Raw genomic sequence first — 23,353 nt, 5'->3', positions numbered from 1 at the left:
AAACAGACCAACTGACCTATGAAGTGAAGGCACGCAGACAACTTCTCAAGGTTAATACATGGGGGTCAATTAATCAATTGCCTACAGCAAATCATGTCCCCCCGACATAGCTAAATGTATACACTGTCGGCATTTAACATTGCACAAGCATTTCTTGTGCAATGCTGCCCCCTGCACATTCACGGCCAATCGGCCAATAGCAGGGGGTGTCAATCATCCCAATCGTATCGGATAGGGATGATTTCAGTCCGCCACCTAAAAGGTGGTGAACAAGTTAAGGAGCAGTGGTCTTACGACCAATTTGCTTAAATTATGTATTCACAGTTTGCTGTTTTTTTGAGAAATATAGTGTAACATTAAAATAAAAGGTCATATGTAACCTTGCCTTCAGTCCAAGGATGGTAAGGAAATGATGGTCAGGAAATGTAATATGGTAAAAGTGCAGTCAGAGGTCATATGAAGATATAAAGGATTTATTTGGAGACAGTAAATATGTGTGTAACAATGCCCTGTCAGTCCAGGTGATGAACCCAGAAGCTAAGTTGTAAAACTTTACACACTAACCCCACATGTTATATTAGGCTCTAGATGTGGCCAGCTCTAGAAACAGAGAACTGGTTGAACAGCGGTACCTGTGATAAGTAGATGGATGGTCAAAGACAGCAAGACATTGGTACACTTTTGGGCAACATCTCATTAGAAGTTGCAGGCACAAAGGGAAAATAAAGTTAAGTAGTGGTCAACACTTTCCAGGTAAGCCAAGAAGAAGTGACAGGCAAAAGAGTAGTTGAGGAAGAACAGGAGCTGAAGACAGCAGCAGGATATGAAACACTAGAGAGAAGTACACTCAAAAACTTAGTTCACAAAGAGGCACAAAAGTGTGTGGAACAAGAAGTCAAAATCCCATTCCATTGCAGAAACTGTATTGTTGTTGCTAGGCAACAAATTAAGTTTGGCTACAATGGCTATTAGCTATGTACATTCAAAAGAAGACAATAGAATTCCCTGATACACAATAGGAAATTAATAAATACATGTATTTGAACATAAAATATTAAAATAATGAAGTGAATCTTTATTCAGTGATATTCTAAAACTCTAAAACTATTACTGGTAAAAGAAAATCAATAGTTGTGAAATTGGTTTATGCAAAAGCATTGAAAAAAGTTAATATGGCTTTCCAATAATAACGTTCAGCAGCAAAAATAATAATACCTCCCCCAACTCTATGTGAATTGGATTACTGGGAGGGTAATATTGCAAGCACGGCACCATGGCAATGAGAAATTCTCCTTACTTTAAAATTGCAAAGTTCCTTTAGAGATATAAGTGTTGATTACTTGTATTTTTAAATGTGGATAGTATTCAAAACATGTGCATATAAACATGTCTATAATTGTACCTTTAAGACAAATGATGCATATTTGCATACTAACTTTAAAGTTAAATCAACTTTTTATCCCACTCCAGACAAGGGAAGGGAGGATATATAGAGAAGTTTGAAAATCTAGTTAAAGAGAATCTTAGGAGATATGACATAAATAAAGAAAAACACAATGGGTTCTTAGTAAAAAAAGAAACATATTTGCTGAAGGGTCAACAACAAAATCCAAATATCATAATAAAGCCAGCTGATAAAGGTAGGTTGTAGTAATAAAGCAAACCATATACTTTTAGATGAGAAAACTCGCTGTGGACCAATAGAAAATCAACAGAATAATGTATTTAATTTATTAACTTAAGCATTTGAGTTTGGTATTCTAAACAACTCTGAATTTGATTTTTTAAGAGTAAAAATCCCAAGGACACCATTATAGGCTGGATGATTATTTCAGGCATAGAGTCCCTCACTGCTAACTTATCACAATATGTAGATTCCTTTCTTAAAAAAAGTGTGATACAACTTAAATTTTATTTGAGATGGGGCGGAGCAAGTCAGGCATCTGACCGGTCGCACATTGAGAGAGCTCCGTACATGTAATAGATTAAAATAACTTCTAGACCGCTCAGTACTGCTTTACCTTTAAATGGTAGCTAATGAGCTAGAGATTCATACCGCAGGGTCTGGAGGTGAAGAGAGGACCTGGGCCCAAGGATTTGAACATTTTCTCCACCGTAGCTTACATGCTGCATAACTGAAGGGCGGCCATCTTACAGACCACAGGGAGCCCTATACTGGCCTAATAACAGGGCAAACTTAAGAAGAAATTGACCAAGATGGACCTGGACATATTGCTATTGGAGGTGCTGCAGCTTCTGAGAGACCATATTATTAAGCTGGAATGGCGTCTCCTAGAGGTATGTGCAACTGCGTTTAGGGATATAGAAAGTCTAGAACAGGACACAGAGCACCCGAAAACAGCGTATCACAACAAATTGATTAAGAAAGTAGCAGGTAAAAATTCCACTACGAAAGCAATACTTAGTCCCCAAGACCACAAAGTCGAAGTACCTACCTCAGTCAGATCGCTGACCGCATTGGATCCCAAGTCCTTGCTTCCATCAGTACTTCCCACCCTAGGAGGCTGCCACATTCATAAGAGTGAGTGGAATAGCGCAAGACAGCACATAGTGGTTTGGAACCAATCTATTCAGGCAGAAGACATGAATTTTGAGCACCAGAATAGGGCACCTGTTGGCAACGTGCATCGCTACCTTCAAAGTGGTACAGAATGGCTCAGAGTCACTCTAGGCTACCAGCGGCCTGTAAGAGAGGAGTAGGCTGATTAATCTACGTTTTTTACAATTAGAGCATACACTATAATTGGAGGTAACTGTCTACTACATAACAAGATAGCTCCCTGTATTTGATATACAAGTGTAGCTTTATATTTCATATATGTTTATATGTAGGGATGCAAGAATTTTTCTATGTATGTTTATACCATGACTAGATGAGCTGGAATATACACTGCTATGTGTATGTAACTATACCCAATTATAACAATTTAGGTTATGTTATTACTATACAGATTCAAACAATAGGATGCCTGTTATGTACCATATATACTTATTGTAATAAGGGAGAGAGTAGATCTATAGCCACAGTATTGGGGTATTTGATTAGATAATCACATGTAGTTTGTAAGGTAACCTTCACTATTTTGAATGATGCCCACGTGGCTGTCTGGAGCCAAGACAGCAACATGGGCTTAACTTGCATACATCTAGTGGTTTATGTCATATCTCATGTACCGAGCGTTTACATTTACAAGTTTTATAGATCTGGTTTTGAGATCTACTATATAACGCTATCAAGGCTCTATTTAAAAGTTACCCTCTAGGTACATAGATCCTTACTCATTATGCTATTCACAACCAGAAAGTGTTTGAGTGTGCTTTCTACATGTCTTATTACCAGAGGGGAAGTGTTTATTTCCCTTAAATAATACAATACAACTTTTTTTATGCTATTGGTAGTGTGCATTGTTTTTATTCTGTTACATAGGCACATCAGGATGATAAATATCTATTTATTTAGTTTACTACATATTTAGTTACACTACTGGTTCCCTAGGGAATTATCTCAGCTCCGTGAGATTATGTTGGCTCCGCCCCCCCCCCTTACACCATAAAGCTTACTTTGTAAGCAAAGGAAAATGCATCCTATAGAAATATCTACCTTTGGCATGTCTATACTCCAATTCATTCATCAACACTTTATTATTTTGGTGATCTTAAGAATTTTACAGTAATAGCTTAACTATAAAAGTATATCAATACTAATCGACTAAGGTACCTGCGTATTTTGGTTTATCCAAAAATTATACATTTTAGGTACTAAATATGAAGGTTGGATAGAAATAAAGCTTATTATATAACTATTCCTGTAACTATATAATACATATGACTGATCACCTTGAACACACCTAGACTATGTTATAGATTGATAATTGAAATATATGTTTGTGAAAGAACAAAATTTGATGTCACCATATATAATCGATAACACCATACATTTTATTATTGTTATATTATTCTTGAAAAATAAATAAAAATATTTAAAAAAAATAAAAATGTTGATACTAAAAAAATATCCTAAAAACTTTTAAAGACATAGGGCCAGATTACAGGTGGAGTGCAAATGTTTGCGTGCAAGCAATATCCGGTTTTCGCAATTGTGCACAAGTAAAATTGCGCTCATAGTACGAGTTGAAAGTAAACATGATCACGTAAACGCAATCAGGATTTACGCTAGAATGTAAATCTAAAAAAGATGCACAAAACACATAAAAATTACATTACAGAATGCACTTACACTCATATTAATACCATCTAATAAAAAGTATTGCAAAAAATATTGCACACAAAAGTTATAAGGGCTCAAAGATATGAGATCTTAGGTGTTAGAAAAAAAGGCAGTCAAAAGACTTTTGCATAGAGATACAAAGATATTTATGTCTAAAGATGGATATGTATATATACACATGTAAAAACATCAATAAACATGTACACATATATATAGACATAAATATAAGTGCATTGGAACCCTTTGCAGTTAAGTAAATGAAAACATGTAAAAACATATTCATGGTATATATATATAGGGGTTGGGATAAGCGCTCTAGGGGGGAGCTTACCAAATATAATCAAATGTAGGTTTATATGAAAAAATTTTTTAAAAATGAAACCATGTAACAGATAAAAGGTTTAATATAAAATATATATCAGTAATATGTGAATACCGTAGTATGCTGAATACCGTAGTATACAATCAAACAGTTAAAATATATATAGATATATATATATATCTATATATATATGATGCCGGCATCAAATGAAATAAAACATTGATAAAAGAAATTTTCCATATACAATAGATCAATGATAGTACTAAGAATAATAGGTAGTGAAATCTAAGGGTAATATTATACCAATATATGAAAAATAATATAGGCTTAACTCAGGCAGAGATTTGCGATATTATCACAATAAACACAGAAAATGCTTGTACAAATAGTGTTACTAGAAAAGCATGTAAAATCCAAACGGCTCTCAAACCTGGAGCAAATTTTAGATGTGTCCGATCTGTTGACCGTTAGGAACAACTATGGGTGAAAAGCCGTGAGCTGTGAACGTCACATCACCTGACTTGTAAGAATCCTCCAATCATGAGAGGCAGACTGGATACAATGATTATTTGAAAAAAGATCCCAGTTGAAAATAGACACTTTATGTCAGTTGTAATACTTGAAAGTATCCGATGATTTTCTTCAGAATGTGTGACGGTTTTGGTTCTCAGCTGTTCAGAACAGCACAATGTTGATCCGTCTTTTATAGTCCGTCTTCCATCCGAGTAGGCTCCAAAAAGTTTGGTGTCTGCTGTGGTTTTCAAAGGATTTTTGTAAAAAAGAATGTTGCTATAGTGAGAACCAAATGTAACAAACAGGCACACAGGGATTATTCATATATCTATCTCAGTGTGTTCAGGGAGGTAGAAATGAACCTGTTTAAGTGCCGCAGGAGAGAGGCTGTAATTAGCACTAAGAAAGTTGCACACAGGAATTACTCATATATCTCTCTCTTATATATATATCATAGAGATCGAAATGTGTAAGTGAATATCAAATATCAAAGTAGAAGTAAGCAAATCTACGCGTTTTGGCAGTGTTAGCTGCCTTTATCAAGATGCTTACTGATTATAACAGATGCCTTATATAGGGGATGGGGAACACGCAATCAGCATCAGGTGTGATAGTGTGTGATCAGGATTAACTCTATGTTGGCCTTATAGTAACTTTGTAAAAATAGAAGTTGTCAGTTATAGGTGTACATATTAATAGTGTATATGTAGAATAGGTTAATACATGAATAAACGATGTAAGATATATATCAAGAAATTTATATAAACGATAATAGATCATTTATAGCTTCACATAGAACTGATATATATAATATAAAAAAGATTTCTTATATATAAGTGGAGATTGTCCGATAGAAGTATGAGATATACTTCTTTTAGGGATTGACATATCAAACTATGGCCTAGATTTGGAGTTCGGCGGTAGCCGTCAAAACCAGCGTTAGAGGCTCCTAACGCTGGTTTTGGCCGCCCGCTGGTATTTGGAGTCAGTGATTAAAGGGTCTAACGCTCACTTTTCAGCCGCGACTTTTCCATACCGCAGATCCCCCTACGCCATTTGCGTATCCTATCTTTTCAATGGGATCTTTCTAACGCCGGTATTTAGAGTCGTTTCTGAAGTGAACGTTAGAGCTCTAACGACAAAATTCCAGCTGCCTGAAAATAGCAGGAGTTAATAGCTTTCTGGGCTAACGCCGGTTCATAAAGCTCTTAACTACTGTACCCTAAAGTACACTAACACCCATAAACTACCTATGTACCCCTAAACCGAGCTCCCCCCACATCGCCGCAACTCGATTAAATTTTTTTAACCCCTAATCTGCCGACCGCCACCTACGTTATACTTATGTACCCCTAATCTGCTGCCCCTAACCCCGCCGACCCCTATATTATATTTATTAACCCCTAACCTGCCCCCCACGACGTCGCCGCCAGCTACTTAAAATATCTAACCCCTAATCTTCCGACCGCAAAGCGCCGCCACCTACGTTATCCCTATGTACCCCTAATCTGCTGCCCTAACATCGCCGACCCCTATATTATATTTATTAACCCCTAATCTGCCCCCCTCAATGTCGCCGACACCTGCCTACACTTATTAACCCCTAATCTGCCGAGCGGACCGCACCGCTACTATAATAAAGTTATTAACCCCTAACCCGCCTCACTAACCCTATCATAAATAGTATTAACCCCTAATCTGCCCTCCCTAACATCGCCGACACCTACCTTCAATTATTAACCCCTAATCTGACGACCGGAGCTCATCGCTACTATAATAAATGGATTAACCCCTAAAGCTAAGTCTAACCCTAACACTAACACCCCCCTAACTTAAATATAATTTACATCTAACGAAATAAATTAACTCTTATTAAATAACTTATTCCTATTTAAAGATAAATACTTACCTGTAAAATAAATCCTAATATAGCTACAATATAAATTATAATTATATTATAGCTATTTTAGGATTAATATTTATTTTACAGGCAACTTTGTAATTATTTTAACCAGGTACAATAGCTATTAAATAGTTAAGAACTATTTAATAGTTACCTAGTTAAAATAATAACAAATTTACCTGTAAAATAAATCCTAACCTAAGATATAATTAAACCTAACACTACCCTATCAATAAATTAATTAAATAAACTACCTACAATTACCTACAATTAACCTAACACTACACTATCAATAAATTAATTAAACACAATTCCTACAAATAAATACAATTAAATAAACTAGCTAAAGTACAAAAAATAAAAAAGAACTAAGTTACAAAAAATAAAAAAATATTTACAAACATAAGAAAAATATTACAACAATTTTAAACTAATTACACCTACTCTAAGCCCCCTAATAAAATAACAAAGCCCCCCAAAATAAAAAATTCCCTACCCTATTCTAAATTAAAAAAGTTACAAGCTCTTTTACCTTACCAGCCCTGAACAGGGCCCTTTGCGGGGCATGCCCCAAGAATTTCAGCTCTTTTGCCTGTAAAAAAAAACATACCATACCCCCCCCCCCCAACATTACAACCCACCACCCACATACCCCTAATCTAACCCAAACCCCCCTTAAAGAAACCTAACACTAAGCCCCTGAAGATCTTCCTACCTTGTCTTCACCATCCAGGTATCACCGATCAGTCCTGGCTCCAACATCTTCATCCAACCCAAGCGGGGGTTAGCGATCCATCATCCGGTGGCTGAAGAGGTCCAGAAGAGGCTCCAAAGTCTTCCTCCTATCCGGCAAGAAGAGGACATCCGGACCGGCAAACATCTTCTCCAAGCGGCATCTTCGATCTTCTTCCATCCGGTGCGGAGCGGGTCCATCTTGAAGCAGGCGACGCGGATCCATCCTCTTCTTCCGTTGTCTCCCGACGAATGACGGTTCCTTTAAGGGACGTCATCCAAGATGGCGTCCCTCGAATTCCGATTGGCTGATAGGATTCTATCAGCCAATCGGAATTAAGGTAGGAATTTTCTGATTGGCTGATGGAATCAGCCAATCAGAATCAAGTTCAATCCGATTGGCTAATCCAATCAGCCAATCAGATTGAGCTCGCATTCTATTGGCTGTTCCGATCAGCCAATAGAATGCTATTTAATCCCAGTAAGTATACTGTTTTAAGTAAATAATACATGTGTATATGAATATGTGCATCATATGTGAATGAAACCTTTCGTGTAAGTCATATTTATAGATCTATCCAAATAAATATATAAATAAATATGAATGCAAAAATGTGTGAAGAGAAGTGTTGTGTTAATGTACAGAAAGCTGGTTATATGATAGAATTAAGGTCAAAAGAGCTATTTAATCCCAGTAAGTATACTGTTTTAAATTTGAAAATTAATTCTGCTTCTTTTTTTAAAAGTACTTTTTCCATGTTTCCCCCTCTATTGCTCTGCTTGACTTTTTTCATACCCCAAAATTGAAAGCATTTGAGGTCTCCAAAGTATATTTCAGTAAAATGTTTATAGAGTATTGTTTTAGTGGTCTTGTGCTCAACATTCCCGATATGCTCTCTTATCCTATCTTTGAGTGTATGACTAATTTGACCTATCCTATATAATAAAAGACAAGAGTTTGTATGAAGCCGTCATGCGCAGTTCAGACAAACTCTTGCCGCGAGGACCCGGCAGCAGCTCAGCTGTAAGAGGCGCGCGAGGACCCGACAGCAGCTCAGCTGTAAGGAATAAAAGAGAGAGAGAGAGAGAGAGAGAGAGAGAGAGAGAGAGAGAGAGAGAGAGAGAGAGAGAGAGAATAAAGAAATAACATAACACGGACTAGTATAGAATAAATTACATGAACATCTTATGCAGTATATTACATATGAGTCACTACATTTTATAGTGTCTTTAATTGTAAATGTAACTTGTTGGTTGGTGGAAGTTATCTTTTTATTTTTAATGCTATATTTGCAAGATTTGCACTTGTGGCATGGATTAAATTGTGTGTCATAGGATTCTAGGTCGGAGCAGTTCTTCCTGACCCTAAGCAGTTGGCTTTTTGGAATGTTATCCTTCCACCTGTTTAAGTGGCAACTTTCACATATGAACACAGTATGAAATTATTGCATCTCTAGTCTATTACATAAACAACCCAAAAAAACTAAAAATCCACACACAAATAATCTACCCTCTTCTACTGGTCAAAATGTTATCCTTTTCATCACTGAATATAATTCACACCATAAAGAGATTAGAACCGTTCTTACCAAACATTGGCACTATATTGAACAAGATACCATACTAGGAGCCATAGTCAAAAAACACCCAGACCTCATTTTTAAGAAAGCAAAAAACCTCAAGAGCTATCTATCACCGAGTGAATTTAAAAGAAAAAATAGTAATTTCATTGATATTGACCTAAAGAAAGAAACAATATTTGGATTTTATCCATGCTACAAGTGCAAATCTTGCAAATATAGCAGTAAAAATAAAAAGATAACTTCCACCAACCAACAAGTTACATTTACAATTAAAGACACTATAAAATGTAGTGACTCAAATGTAATATACTGCATAAGATGTTCATGTAATTTATTCTATATAGGTCAAACTAGTCATACACTCAAAGATAGGATAAGAGAGCATATCTGGAATGTTGAGCACAAGACCACTAAAACAATACTAATAAGCAGAGCAATAGAGGGGGAAACATGGAAAAAGTACTTTTAAAAAAAGAAGCAGAATTTATTTTCAAGTTTAAAACAGTATACTTACTGGGATTAAATAGCTCTTTTGACCTTAATTCTATCATATAACCAGCTTTCTGTGCATTAACACAACACTTCTCTTCACACATTTTTGCATTCATATTTATTTATATAAATTCAGATCTATGTGGATAGATCTATAAATATGACTTACACGAAAGGTTTCATTCACATATGATACACATATTCATATACACATGTATTATTTACTTAATTTTATGTAATATTTAATTTATTTCATTCCATTTAGATTATATCCACTTTTAAAACATCACTGATCCCTTGAATAATAACTGCATCTCATAACATTTTTGGATACTTGACGCTAATAAAAAATATATATAACATTTTTTCCCTCTTTAATATCTGTTGTTATTTATTTCAACAGACACTCTTACAAAAAAATCTGTTAGTTCAGTATATGCGTATGAAAAAACTATTACATAGTTTGATATGTCAATCCCTAAAAGAAGTATATCTCATACTTCTATCGGACAATCTCCACTTATATATAAGAAATCTTTTTTATATTATATATATCAGTTCTATGTGAAGCTATAAATGATCTATTATCGTTTATATAAATTTCTTGATATATATCTTACATCGTTTATTCATGTATTAACCTATTCTACATATACACTATTAATATGTACACCTATAACTGACAACTTCTATTTTTACATAGTTACTATAAGGCCAACATAGAGTTAATCCTAATCACCCACTATCAAACCTGATGCTGATTGCATATTCCCGTATATAAGGCATCGGTTACACTCAGTAAGCATCTTGATAAAGGCAGCTAACACTGCCGAAACGCGTAGATTTGCTTACTTCTACTTTGATATTTGATATTTGCTTACACTTTGTGTTATATGTTGCAGCTCACAGGTTTATTTCGATTTCTATGATATATATAGAGAGAGATATATGAGTAATTCCTGTGTGCAACTTTCTTAGTGCTAATTACAGCCTCTCTCCTGCGGCACTTAAACAGGTTCATTTCTACCTCCCTGAACACAATGAGATAGATATATGAATAATCCCTGTGTGCCTGTTTGTTACATTTGGTTCTCACTATAGCAACATTCTTTTTTGCAAAAATCCTTTGCAAACCACAGCGGACACCAAACTGATTGGAGCCTACTCGGATGGAAGACGGACTATAAAAGACGGATCAACATTGTGCTGTTCTGAACAGCTGAGAACCAAAACCGTCACACATTCTGAAGAAAATCATTGGATACGTTCAAGTATTACAACTGACATAAACTGTCTATTTTCAACTGGGATCTTTTTTCAAATAATCATTGTATCCAGTCTGGCTCTCACGATTGGAGGATTCTTACAAGTCAGGTGACGTGACGTTCACAGCTCACGTCTTTTCACCCATAGTTGTTCCTAACGGTCAACAGATCGGACACATCTAACATTTGCTCCAGGTTTGAGAGCCGTTTGGATTTTACATGCTTTTCTAGTAACACTATTTGTACAAGCATTTTCTGTGTTTATTGTGATAATATCGCATATCTCTGCCTGAGTTAAGCCTATATTATTTTTCATATATTGGTATAATATTACCCTTAGATTTCACTACCTATTATTCTTAGTACTATCATTGATCTATTGTATATGGAAAATTTCTTTTATCAATGTTTTATTTCATTTGATGCCGGCATCATATATATATATATTTTTTAACTGTTTGATTGTATACTACGGTATTCACATATTACTGATATATATTTTATATTAAACCTTTTATTTGTTACATGGTTTCATTTTTACATTTTTTTTTCAATATAAACCTACATTTGATTATATTTGGTGGGCTCACCCCTAGAGCGCTTATCCCAACCCCTATATATATACCTTGTATCTACAGTCTGTATATGGAGATTTACTAGACTACCTAGGGATTCAAGCATACACCATTCTTCTTTTTTAGCACTCACACCATTTTTCTATTGTTTTCTAAAAACATATTCATGCAATATTCATAATAAATAAAGTGTTATACTATGTATTTAATGTAAATATTATACATTCCAAAATTCTGCACATAGCAGAATATGTTCTATGTGTTTCTAAATAGATATTCCTTTATATATGTATATATCTATGTCTATATATAATTATGTATTGATACTGTATATATCGTACCAAAAAACCCAGCCGATATATGTAGAAATATGTATTTCTGAATAAATAGAACATATTCTGTTATGTGCAGAACACTTGAATGTGAAATACTCGTAGCACACATTTGAATATGTGATTGGATATTTGCATACGTGAATATGCAACCGGGTATGTGCATATGTGAATATGCGATCGGGTATGCTTATATGTGAATATGCAATTGGGTATGCACCTATGTGAATATGCGATCGGGTATGCACATATGAGAACATGCAATTGGATTTGCTTGCGAGTAGGCTGTTTTTTTCTTCATTGACTTCTATGGGGAAGAGGTTATCATTTGTGCAATAGTCTAATTGCACTAGAAGTAAGCTGTTTGGGTTAGCATGAGAGCTAAAACTTTTTACTTTCAATTCATAATACCAGCTCAACCTAACACGCGCAAAATGTTTACTTCTAGCGCAATTGGCTGTCTAGCGTAAGCGCTAAATAATGCTCCACTTGTAACCTGGCCCATGTTGAGGAAGAATGACTATATTATGTTAACCTGTTATGTCAGTTCTCTATATACAAATATTGAACATCAATTAGGTATAAAAGTAATTGATTTCTTTTAAAATAATGATAATTCCCTTAAAAGTGTACAAAAGATCTTTCTCCTGGATAATATTTAATTTATTTAAAAAAATAATGACTTTAAATTTAATCAACAGTTTAACTAAGGGGCCGAACCATGTTCTCTATAAATGTTTTATTGAAAATATTTTTCTTATTTATTATTTTTAGAGGATATTAATATGAACAACTGTGGCCTACATTTAACATCAGAATTTAGTAACCAAAGAATCAATTTCTTGAATTTTAAAATGTTTATAAAGAATGAGAGCTTAAAAACAGTAACTTTTTTTTTTTTTTAAAATTATGCCAACAATTATATTTTCTCAGATAGCTGCCACCTGGCAAAACGGAAGGAACATATACTAAAGAAGCAGTTTTTTAAGGTTAAGACAAAACTGCCAGACCTGAGTGACTATGATACACAATCAAAATATAGCAAGATAGATTTATAGAAAGGGGTTATAATATTGAAAGAATAAAAATACTAACCAAGTAGCAAGGTCCATGGATATGTCCAATTTCATAAAATATTCTAAATTAAATAAAAATATCTAGGACAAATAACCATTTAAACAAATGGAATGTTCCCTTTATTACACGATTTAGTGCAGACCAACAAGGAATTAAGAATATAAAACTGTCACATTCGTGCCTGGATTTGAACCTTGGGCTCCTGGTTCTCAGCCTGTTTCTATTTTCCTGCACCAGAGGTATTTGTTTATGTTTGCAGCCTTTTGGAGACTTGTTGCCTAATGTGGATTGCTCTCTGGCTCCACCTGTTCTCAGCTGCAGGTAGTTTGCAATCAACTCTGTTTTTAAAAGGCTGCTTCACTAGTCACTTCCTGTTTTTATATTGGGATTGATTTTCTTTGTTCGTGCCTCTTTTCTGATTCCTGCATTCCTGTCTTGTTGGTGGATGCCTGGCTTCTGAACTTGGCTTGCTGATTGACCATTCTTCTGGATTCTCCTTGTGCTTTATGAAAGATTGGACTGCTTCCCTGGTATACAGACCCTTGGCTTGTATTCTGATGATTCTCTTGTATCCTGTGTGTCTGTAAGAACTGTATGTTTATCTGGCTGCTGAGTCTAAGCAACTCAACTGTGACACTTGTTGATCCTGAAACCAAGTACCCTTGCTGCGATACTGGTGTATGCTCAGCTTGATCCTAAAACCAAGTACCCTTTATGCGATACCTGAGTATGCTCACCTGATCCAGTTTCCAAGTACCCTTGATGTGATACCTGAGTATGCTCACCTGATCCTGAAACCAAGTACCCTTGATGTTATACCTGAATATTCTCACCTGATCATGAAACCAAGTACCCTTGATGTGATACCTGATCCTGCTCACCTGATCCGGAAACCAGGTACCCTTGATGTAATACCTGATCCTGCTCACCTGATCCTGAAACCAAGTAACCTTTATGTTACACCTGAGTATGCTCACCTGGTCCTGAAACCAAGTACCCTTGATGTGATACCTGAGTATGCTCACCTTGATTCTGAAACCCAATTCCCTTGCTATAATTCCAGTATATGCTCTCCTTTGATTCCGAAACCAACAGTGCCCGTAGGGGTAGTCTGTGTTTGTTGAAGGCCTTCTGCTCAAAGTGTTCTTTTTCAAAAGAGTCTTGTTTGTCTATAATCAGGTTGAATTATAACCTTGTACTGTTTTGCCTCTTGTTTCTTTGCAATATTTTTAGTAAAGTTTGTTCTAGAAAATAATTTCTTTGCTCTGTGTTTCTATTCTGGTATACTGAGTTCCGCTCATCTCTTCACACCCTCACAGATTAACTCAGCCATCACCTTGATAATGCTCCATTCCCCTAAACCTGCTCAGCGAGCGTGACAAAAACATTGGCATTTAGCTAAAGAAGATTTGATTTTTAGGGGAATTAGTAGATCCCAATCCCAGATATATTTTTTGAGAAGCAAAGAATTTTAAAAATATTCTCGCACCAAGTTAATTTAAAGAGACAATTTTTTTCTTTTGTGATTCAGATAGAACATGCAATTTAAAGCAACTTTCTAATTTACTCCTATTATCAATTTTGCTTTGTTTTCTTGCTATCTTTATTTGGAAAAGAAGGCATCTAAGCTATTTTTTGGTTCAGAAACCATGGATAGCACTTGTTTATTGGTGGGTAAATGTATCCACCAATCAGCAAGAACAACACAGGTTGTTCACCAAAAATGGGCCAGCGTCTAAACTTACATTCTTGCATTTCAAATAAAGATACCAAGAGAATGAAGAAAATTTGATAATAGGACTAAATTAGAAAGTTGCTTAAAATGTCATGCTCTATCTGAATCATGAAAAAAAATTGGGTTCAGTGTCCCTTTAAGCAAAAACATAAACATAAAAAACAAATTAATTTAGAGGGTGAAAAATTAGAAGCCTTTTTTCCGTGTTTTGATTGCAAAGCCTGCCAATTTAGTAATTAAACAAAACAGTAGAAGTAACTAGAACCAATATGATTTTTAAAATTAGGGACATCATCAGATGCTCAGATAAAAAATATCATACATCTATTACAATGTTCCTGTCATTTACAATACTTAGGTCAAACTAGTAAAAATCTCAAGGTTAGAATTAGGAAAAACATGTGACAGATAGAAAACATAATTTATGTAAGAACTTAATTTCTTTCATGATGGCGTGAGTCCACCATTTGTTACATATGAGATACACATTCCCACCAGGAGGAGGCAAAGCTTCCCAAACCTCAAAGCCCACAAATACCCCACCCACCTCACTCAAATCTCAGTTTAACGTATAGCCAAGAAGAGAGGTGTAAAAAAGGAGTAAGAAAAAGCCATAAAAAAGGAACAGGAAAAAAGATGTGCTCTGCTAAATAACAACCCATAATAGGGAGAGAACCTCGTGGACTCTCGCCACCATGAAAGAAATTATTTTATCAGGTAAGTTCTTACATAATTATGTTTTCTTTTATATAGGTGGCAAGAGTCCACGATTTGTTACATATGGGATATAATACCCAAGATGTGGAAGACCACGAGTAACAAAATAAAAGGGAGGGATAAAACACTAAAATTACGAAGAAAAAAAAATCTAAGATTACAAAAAATAATTAATGAAATTATCAAAAATAATAAAAATTAAATCTAATTTAATACCCCTATTAAAACAAAAAAGCCACTCCAAAATAAAAACACCCCCTAATCTATCAATAAACTACCAATAGCCCTTAAAAGTTAAACAGCTATTTAAAAAATTACAAAGTACCCCCTAACAGTAAAATCCCCTACTCAACCCCCCAAAAAAAAACCTAACCTACGCATTGCGTCTAAAGGGGCATTTGTTTGGGCATTGTCCTTAAAAGGGAAATCAGCCCTTTAGTGCCCATTTAAAAAAAAAAAAACAACATCTTCATCCATCACGGGGGCATCTTCTATCTCCATCCCGGTGGCGCGGAGCTGAGCAGTATCAGCCGCGACGATGACTTCCAGCGTGAAGCCTTCTCTTCAAGTGATCTCCTCCACACACTGAAGATTGAATGTAAGGTACCCCTTTTATATTTTGGGGTACCTTGCATTACTATTGGCTGAAAATTTCAAATCAGCCTCTATATATATATATATATATATATATATATATATATAAAAATTAATCTGTATATATCTATACCTATATTTAATCATATAGATATATATTGTACCAAAATAACATCAGATATATGTAGAAATATTTATTTATAAATAAATAGAACATATTCTCATATATTGGATTAGTGCACATGAGAATATGCGATCAGGTTTGCGTGAGAGTGGGGTACTATTTTTTTTTTCTCCTTATTTTCTACATTAACTTTTATGGGGGAATATGTGAACACACATGCGATATTCTAACTTCAGCATTTTGCATTTATTGGGTTAAATCCTATTGGTTGTTCAAATCAGCCAATAGGATTTAAGCAGCTCTCTTTCCATTGGCTGATTTGAATATTTCAGCCAATAGTAATTTATATATATAAATAAATACATACATACATATACATTGTTAGACATGTATATGTATGTATGTCAATGTTAAAGCTGTTTGCCTTTTTTTCAAACACCTGACACCTCGGGTGCGATTCGATATACAGCGTAGTTTTCGGCGCAAGTGAGGGAACCCGCGCCACCCATAATTTCACCTCACACATCGGGGTATTACATATACTGCGCCATTAGTTGCTAAATTGGCGTAAGTAGGACAAACTGGAGTTTTTCCGAAAAGTGCGCAAATACACATTTTACTCGTCGCAAGTAACTTACGCCTGTATTTTGTCCACGTAAAGTCTCAATAAAGAGTAGTTTTATGCAAATTAGGCTAACACTCGTAAAAATCACCCGCGACTACATCTAAAAATGCGCCACGTAATTACGCTATTCAAAAATCATATAGAAACCCATGCGCAGCCGCCATTTTCTTCAGTGTGTTTGGATGGTTCGTTGATCTACAGCACACTACAGTGGAGTGGAGGATTAGTCAGAGTAGAGAGAGAGGCGCAAACAGAGGAGTTAGTTAGGTCGCATTGTTGGTTGGTAAAGCTTTGTACACTTACACATATTTTTACATATTGCACACATATTGCATACATACATATACAAAATACACAACACTTTTTTTTCTGACACCTCACACATTTTATTTCAATTTTACAGTGTAATAGGCTGAGTGTTTGGTTGTGATTGTGTGTGATTGAACTGGGAGTGAGTGTGAGTGTGTGTAGTGTGAGGATGGCAGGGAGAGGTAGGGCGGAGGGGAGGAGGGGAGAGGAGTGGCAGGGAGAGGAGTATTGTAGAGGACAGGAGGAGCAGCGGGGTCCCCGTCAGGGAGTAAGTGAATTGGGGAGAGGGAGAGCTAGAAAGGATGATGGGAGGGGAGATGCCCGAGAGCCCCAGAGACCAGGCACATCAAGGAGAGGGACAGAGGGTGCACATGGGGACAGAAGGGGGGAGGAGGGAGAGGATAGGGAGGAACCCACACCAGCACAATTGTAGGGAGCAAGCCAGGTGTCCACAGAGGATGAGAGGATGAGATGTCCAAACTTCTCATTCGATGAGAATGTTGCCCTAGTCCATGCCATCATGGACAACCACAGTGCCCTCTTTGGCCAGGAGAAGGGCAAAGGCGTTGCCAGAAGACTTAAAATGGCATGGTTGGTGGTAGAGGATGCCGTCAACAGTGTGGCCCCGCAGAGGAGGACTGTTGAGGGCCTTAAAAAAAGCTGGAATTACTGTAAGAGGCGGGTGAAAGAGAAGATGGGGCAGGAAGCCATGCACCAGAGGGGAACAGGCAGTGGTCCACCCCTGGACACAGAATACAACACCTGGCAGAAGATGATATGCAGGTCCCTGAGTATCACAGCAGTCCGTGGACTTCCAGGGGCTCGTGACTAAGGGGCTGCAACCACAGCACATCATGCTGCTTAGTAACATCCCACACACCAGTATGATATGTATTTGAGATATAACATCATTTAATGTCACACATTCATGTACACAATTAGGAGCATGGTATTTGGCATAATAACAAAAACATCTACAATTATATTTGACATTAATGCTATTTAACACAATGCAATTCATGATATGAGGTGGAATAGTGCAATACTAACATGTCTCAGAGTAACACAGGCCACAAGCCACATGTAGAGTTTTCAGTAAATGGACACTATAGCCATCACAATACTTTTTATTTTTTTATTTCTTGTTTCTTTATTTTTTCAAAAATAAAACATGACATCAAATACACTACAAATATAAGAAAAACATAGAATCACAATCTATTGGTGTGTACAGCTTATAATTTCAGCTCATGTCCATATGTAAAAAGTAGTCCGATAGAGCCAGTTGTATCTGAGATTAGAGAAGAGTAAGTGTCTATACGGCTCATTCCAAGATTGTATGAGTGTCCAGACATAAATCCATCAGATATAAACAACAAGAAAAACATGACAACATAAACTTTCAGGGATTTATATTGCAAACATCTCTTATAGAACCATATTATAACAGTGTAGGTCTGTTAATATTCAGAAAAGTAAAATTAAATCAGAGTTTCACATTAGTTAAAAGTGCTGGGTGTGGAATTCCTACTCTCATAGAGGTACTGTTCCCATAGGAACAGCATGTCGTGAAAGAAATCAATTTGGCCCACCTTAAAATAATAGTATCTCTCTAGAACTAGTGTTTTTTTTACTAGCTCAATCCATTGGGGAATTGTAGGCAACTAGGGACTCTTCCACAATTTGGGGATAAGCCTCTTGGCCGCATTTATCAAAATCTGATAGAGTTGCCTCCTAATTTTACATGGAATGTCAAATATTACCTTAAATAAGATTGTTACTGGGGAGAGTTCAAAATGGACACCCATTATGTGACACGCTATTGAATGGATTTGGGCCCAGAAGGCATTTATCTCTTCACATTCCCACCAAATATGATACATGGTACCCAATCTACCACAGCCTCTCCAGCATCTATCATTGGCATTTTTAAACATGTATTTTAGTCTGCTAGGTGTTAAATACCATCTAGTAACTACTTTTAAATTTGGCTCCAAGCCTGCTGCAGAGTGAGCGGATCTAGCTGTGGCTTTAAGCCATGAAGACCACTGTTTGGTAGAAATATTTGAATGCATCTCCTCCCATTTAAGAGTATAATTCGGTAACATAGGGTAGTAAGATTTAAGAAGGCATCGATACATTAAGGAAATAACTTTTTTTGGATGTTGCTCTGCTGTGCATAAAGATTCAAACAAAGTTAACTGTCTCAACATATCCTTATTCAACTTATGTGTGGTCAAAAAATGCCTTACCTGATGGTAATATAACCAAGAGTCAAATGAGCTCAGTTCCCTGTCTAGCAATGTGTCTCTTGGGGCCAATCGCCCTTGCGCTAATAGTAAGTATACAGGTAAAAATTCTAGTAGCGAATGCTCTGAGGTACCATTAAATGACGCCCCCTGCAATTTAACCGGAAATTCTCTATTGGGGTGTAAAATTGTCAATGGTGAGTAGTTCGTAGTAACTAAGTGAAATTTGCCTCTCATCAGTATCCAATCTGACCATGTTTCTTTTAGAATTGGGTAACTATCTAATAATTCCCATGGAGGCTTTTGCGGGGCCCAGCATAGACTGCCCATGTGGGGGGTACCAATCAATTCTGCCTCCAAATGAACACATCTCTTATATGAGCTCCCCCCTTGCCTGCACCAGTCTATTACATGATTTAATGGCACAGCTTGTTTATATAGGAAGAGATTGGGAACCCCCAACCCTCCTTCCTCTCTATGAGTGTACAAGGTGCTTTTCACTATCCTAGGCGGCCTACGATGCCATATGTACGTGTCTATAATAGATTGTAATTTGCCTATATGTCCCTTAGTGCCAGGCAGTGGAAGAGCTTGTAAAATATAAAGAGCCTTTGGTAAGAGGGTCATCTTTACTGCTGCTATCCTGCACAACCAGGAGATATTTTTTTTTGGAAGCCAAGTGGAGGTTAGGTTTACAAATTCCTCAACTAATCTTCCGTACTTCAGCTGGCAAATTTCTTCCAAATTTAATGACAAGAAAACCCCTAAGTATTTTAGGGCACGAGTTTGGATTCTATATGGGTGTCTTTGGTTCAGCCTCAGGATGTCATTAGCAGATAAATTCATTGGGAGTAACTCTGACTTACTATTATTAATTAAAAAATTGGAGACTTCTCCAAAGGCTTCCAATTCTCATTGTACTACTGGCAGGGATTGTGCTGGCGCCGACAATGTCATCAAGACATTGTCAGCAAACATTGCTGACTTATAGGTTTCCTCTCTAATTGTAATACCGAATATCTCAGGGTTAGTACGAATTATTTCTGCTAGGGGTTCTATCTGTCTGACCCACAATAAAGTCAAGCTGCAAATCCAAGGGCTTTTGGATATATATATATATATATATATATATATATATATATATATATATATCTTCAATGACAAATAATAACGGGGACAGAGGGCAGCCTTGGCGTGATCCGTTTCGGATTTCAAAATGTTCAGTTAATGTTCCATTCACTCTTATCTGGGCAGTGGGGTTGGAATAAAGGGCTAAAATTTTATTCATGAATTTATTGGGAAAGCCAAATTTTAGAAGGGTTGTCTGAAGATGGGTCCAGTCCAACCTATCGAATGCTTTTTCAGCGTCCACAGATAGGAGCGCTGATGGGGTTTTTGAGTGTTTTACATAATCAGGTGAAGGACTTTGCATATATTATCTCTAGCTTCGCGTTGCGAAACGAAGCCGACTTGGTCGTGGTGAATTAAATCTGGGAGCAATCTGTTAATTCTGGTAGCTAATATTTTGGCGTATAATTTCAGGTCTACGTTTAGTAGGGATATGGGTCTAAAATTTGCCGGGGAGTTTGGGGGTTTCCCTGCCTTGGGAATAACTGAGATATGTGCTTGCATCATCGTGTCCGGTAAGCAATTTGAGTCAGAAATGTAATTAAATAGGCCAAGAAGATGTGGGATAAGCTGCAGCTTGAAGGTTCTGTAATATTTATTTGAGAGGCCATCTGGGCCCGGGGCCTTGTCTGGTTTCATGCTTTTTATAGCTTCCAATATTTCTTCACTATTGATAGGGGAATTTAAAAAGTCCTTTTCGCTAGATTTTAGCCTAGGGAGCTTCAAATTATGAAGATATTTATCACATAACTTCCTATGGGTTTCAATCCGTCTGCCAGGGAAAATGTTATATAGCTTATGATAAAATATTTGAAAGGATCTACCTATGGTTTTTGTATCCTATCCTATATGGTATTTGTATCCTTGGCGTCCCTTGTGGCGAGATCAGTGAATGTATGTATTATTGCAGCCTCTGTATTTTTAATGCCCTAGCTAACAGTTTGACTGATTTATTACCCTCCCCATAATATTTCTGCTTTATATACAGTTGGTGTCGTTGAGATTCTATTTGAAGATGCTGAGATAAATTCTTGAGTATTGCGTCTAATGCTGCAAGCAGGGATTGGTCAGTAGGATTTAATTTTAAAAGGTAGTCTGCTTCTGAGACTTCTTGCGCTAATTTAGTGGAATTCATTAAGGATTGCTTATTTATGTGGGCTTTAATCTTGATAAATTCACCCCTTATAAAAGCCTTATTGGCTTCCCAAATTGTGGTGGGGCTAAGATCCGGAAGGCTGTTAAGGGAAAAATACATATCTAATTGATTGTTCAGTTTGTCTAAAATCTGTTTGTCTGATAGCAATGAGTCATCCAGCTTCCAAGTAAAGGGTTTAATTGGAATTGAGGGCCATATCATGGAACACTCCACTGCTGAGTGATCCGACCATGTCATATGTTTTATATAGATGGTTTTAACTAACAATAGTGCCAAGGGATCCACTAATATATAATCAATCCTGGAATGACTTTTTTGTGGATTAGAAAAAAAAGTATAGTCTTTTGTGTGTGGATGGAGGTATCTCCAGGTATCGTGGAGTGTCATGGACTTCATGTCCCTCCACACAGATGAAAGCATTTTATGGTTTGTCTTAATATTGGGATTCGAGCTGTCTAAACTAGGGTCTAGTGGGATGTTGAGGTCTCCAGCAACAATAAGAGGGCCCTTATGGATATCATTGACCTTAGCGGTAATTCGAGAGATACATTTCTTTTGGCTAGTGTTAGGGGCATAAAGATTAACTATAGTGACAGGTTTGCTGAAAAGTAAGCGCACTATGCCTAGATATCTGCCCTCTTTATCTTTATCTATTTGTAGGAGTTTGAACGAGATAGATTTGTGGATAAGGAGACTTACTCCATTTATTTTTTTAATTACATTACTGCTATGATAGTGCTGGGGATAGTGTGAGGAAAAATATTTAGGGATTGAGTGCCCCTTGAAATGCGTTTCCTGTAACAATAATATATGTCCCCCTCTCTTATGCATATCCCGCAAGGCCAAACTCTGCTTGTTAGGACAGTTAAAACCCTTAACATTCTGTGTAATTATTTGGATTTTTTGTTCTGACAAAGGCATCCTAACCATATTTACCTATAAGGTGAGTAAGTGATTGTCATAAGACCCTTCTCTGTTTTACATGTACTGCGATGTCTGCATTCAATCCCTGAGCATAACATGTTAATACATAAAAATAACAATAATACTAAAACATTAACAAAGATTAAATATACACAATAGGTGTAACTGGTGTGAGAGAGGAATGACATCCTCTAGAACAGGAGAAAAAGTCTCCCAGTGTGCAATTTTATGTATCTTATAAACGTAAAATACTATCTTGCATGTGTCAAATAAATGGAATTATCGCTTCCACAGGACCAGATGGAGCTTTCCCAGGTGGCCCCGCGGAAATCTATAAAGTGTACCTCGGATTCATCTGACAATAACTCGCATATGTGGCCTAATTTAAGGCCTTACCCCCTAGGTAGCCTAGGTCCAACAGCGTATGCTCCATTACTGTAATATCAAAGAAGGTACCTGAAGACATAAGGAAACAGCTTATATTATAAGTAACAAAGACCACAATTTCAGTCCCATTATACAACAATTGCACGTCGTATACTTAGCTGCTCCTCAAGTGGTTACTGGAGTTGTTTCTTCATATGCACGGCTCCAATGCCGTGCACAGGAAAAGGAAAGACTGCAACATATTTCAGGCCAAAGGCCCTGGTTTAGGTTTGCAAGATTTCCTTGAGGGAAAATCCTGCCAATCTCCCCTTTGAGGGAGCGGTGGTGGGTGAAGGGTTCCTGAAGTGGCAACTTGACCAGCT

Source organism: Bombina bombina, chromosome 3 (genome assembly GCF_027579735.1).
Source record: "Bombina bombina isolate aBomBom1 chromosome 3, aBomBom1.pri, whole genome shotgun sequence".
Lineage (NCBI taxonomy): Eukaryota > Metazoa > Chordata > Amphibia > Anura > Bombinatoridae > Bombina > Bombina bombina.
Note: the sequence above shows the minus strand (reverse complement) of the source record.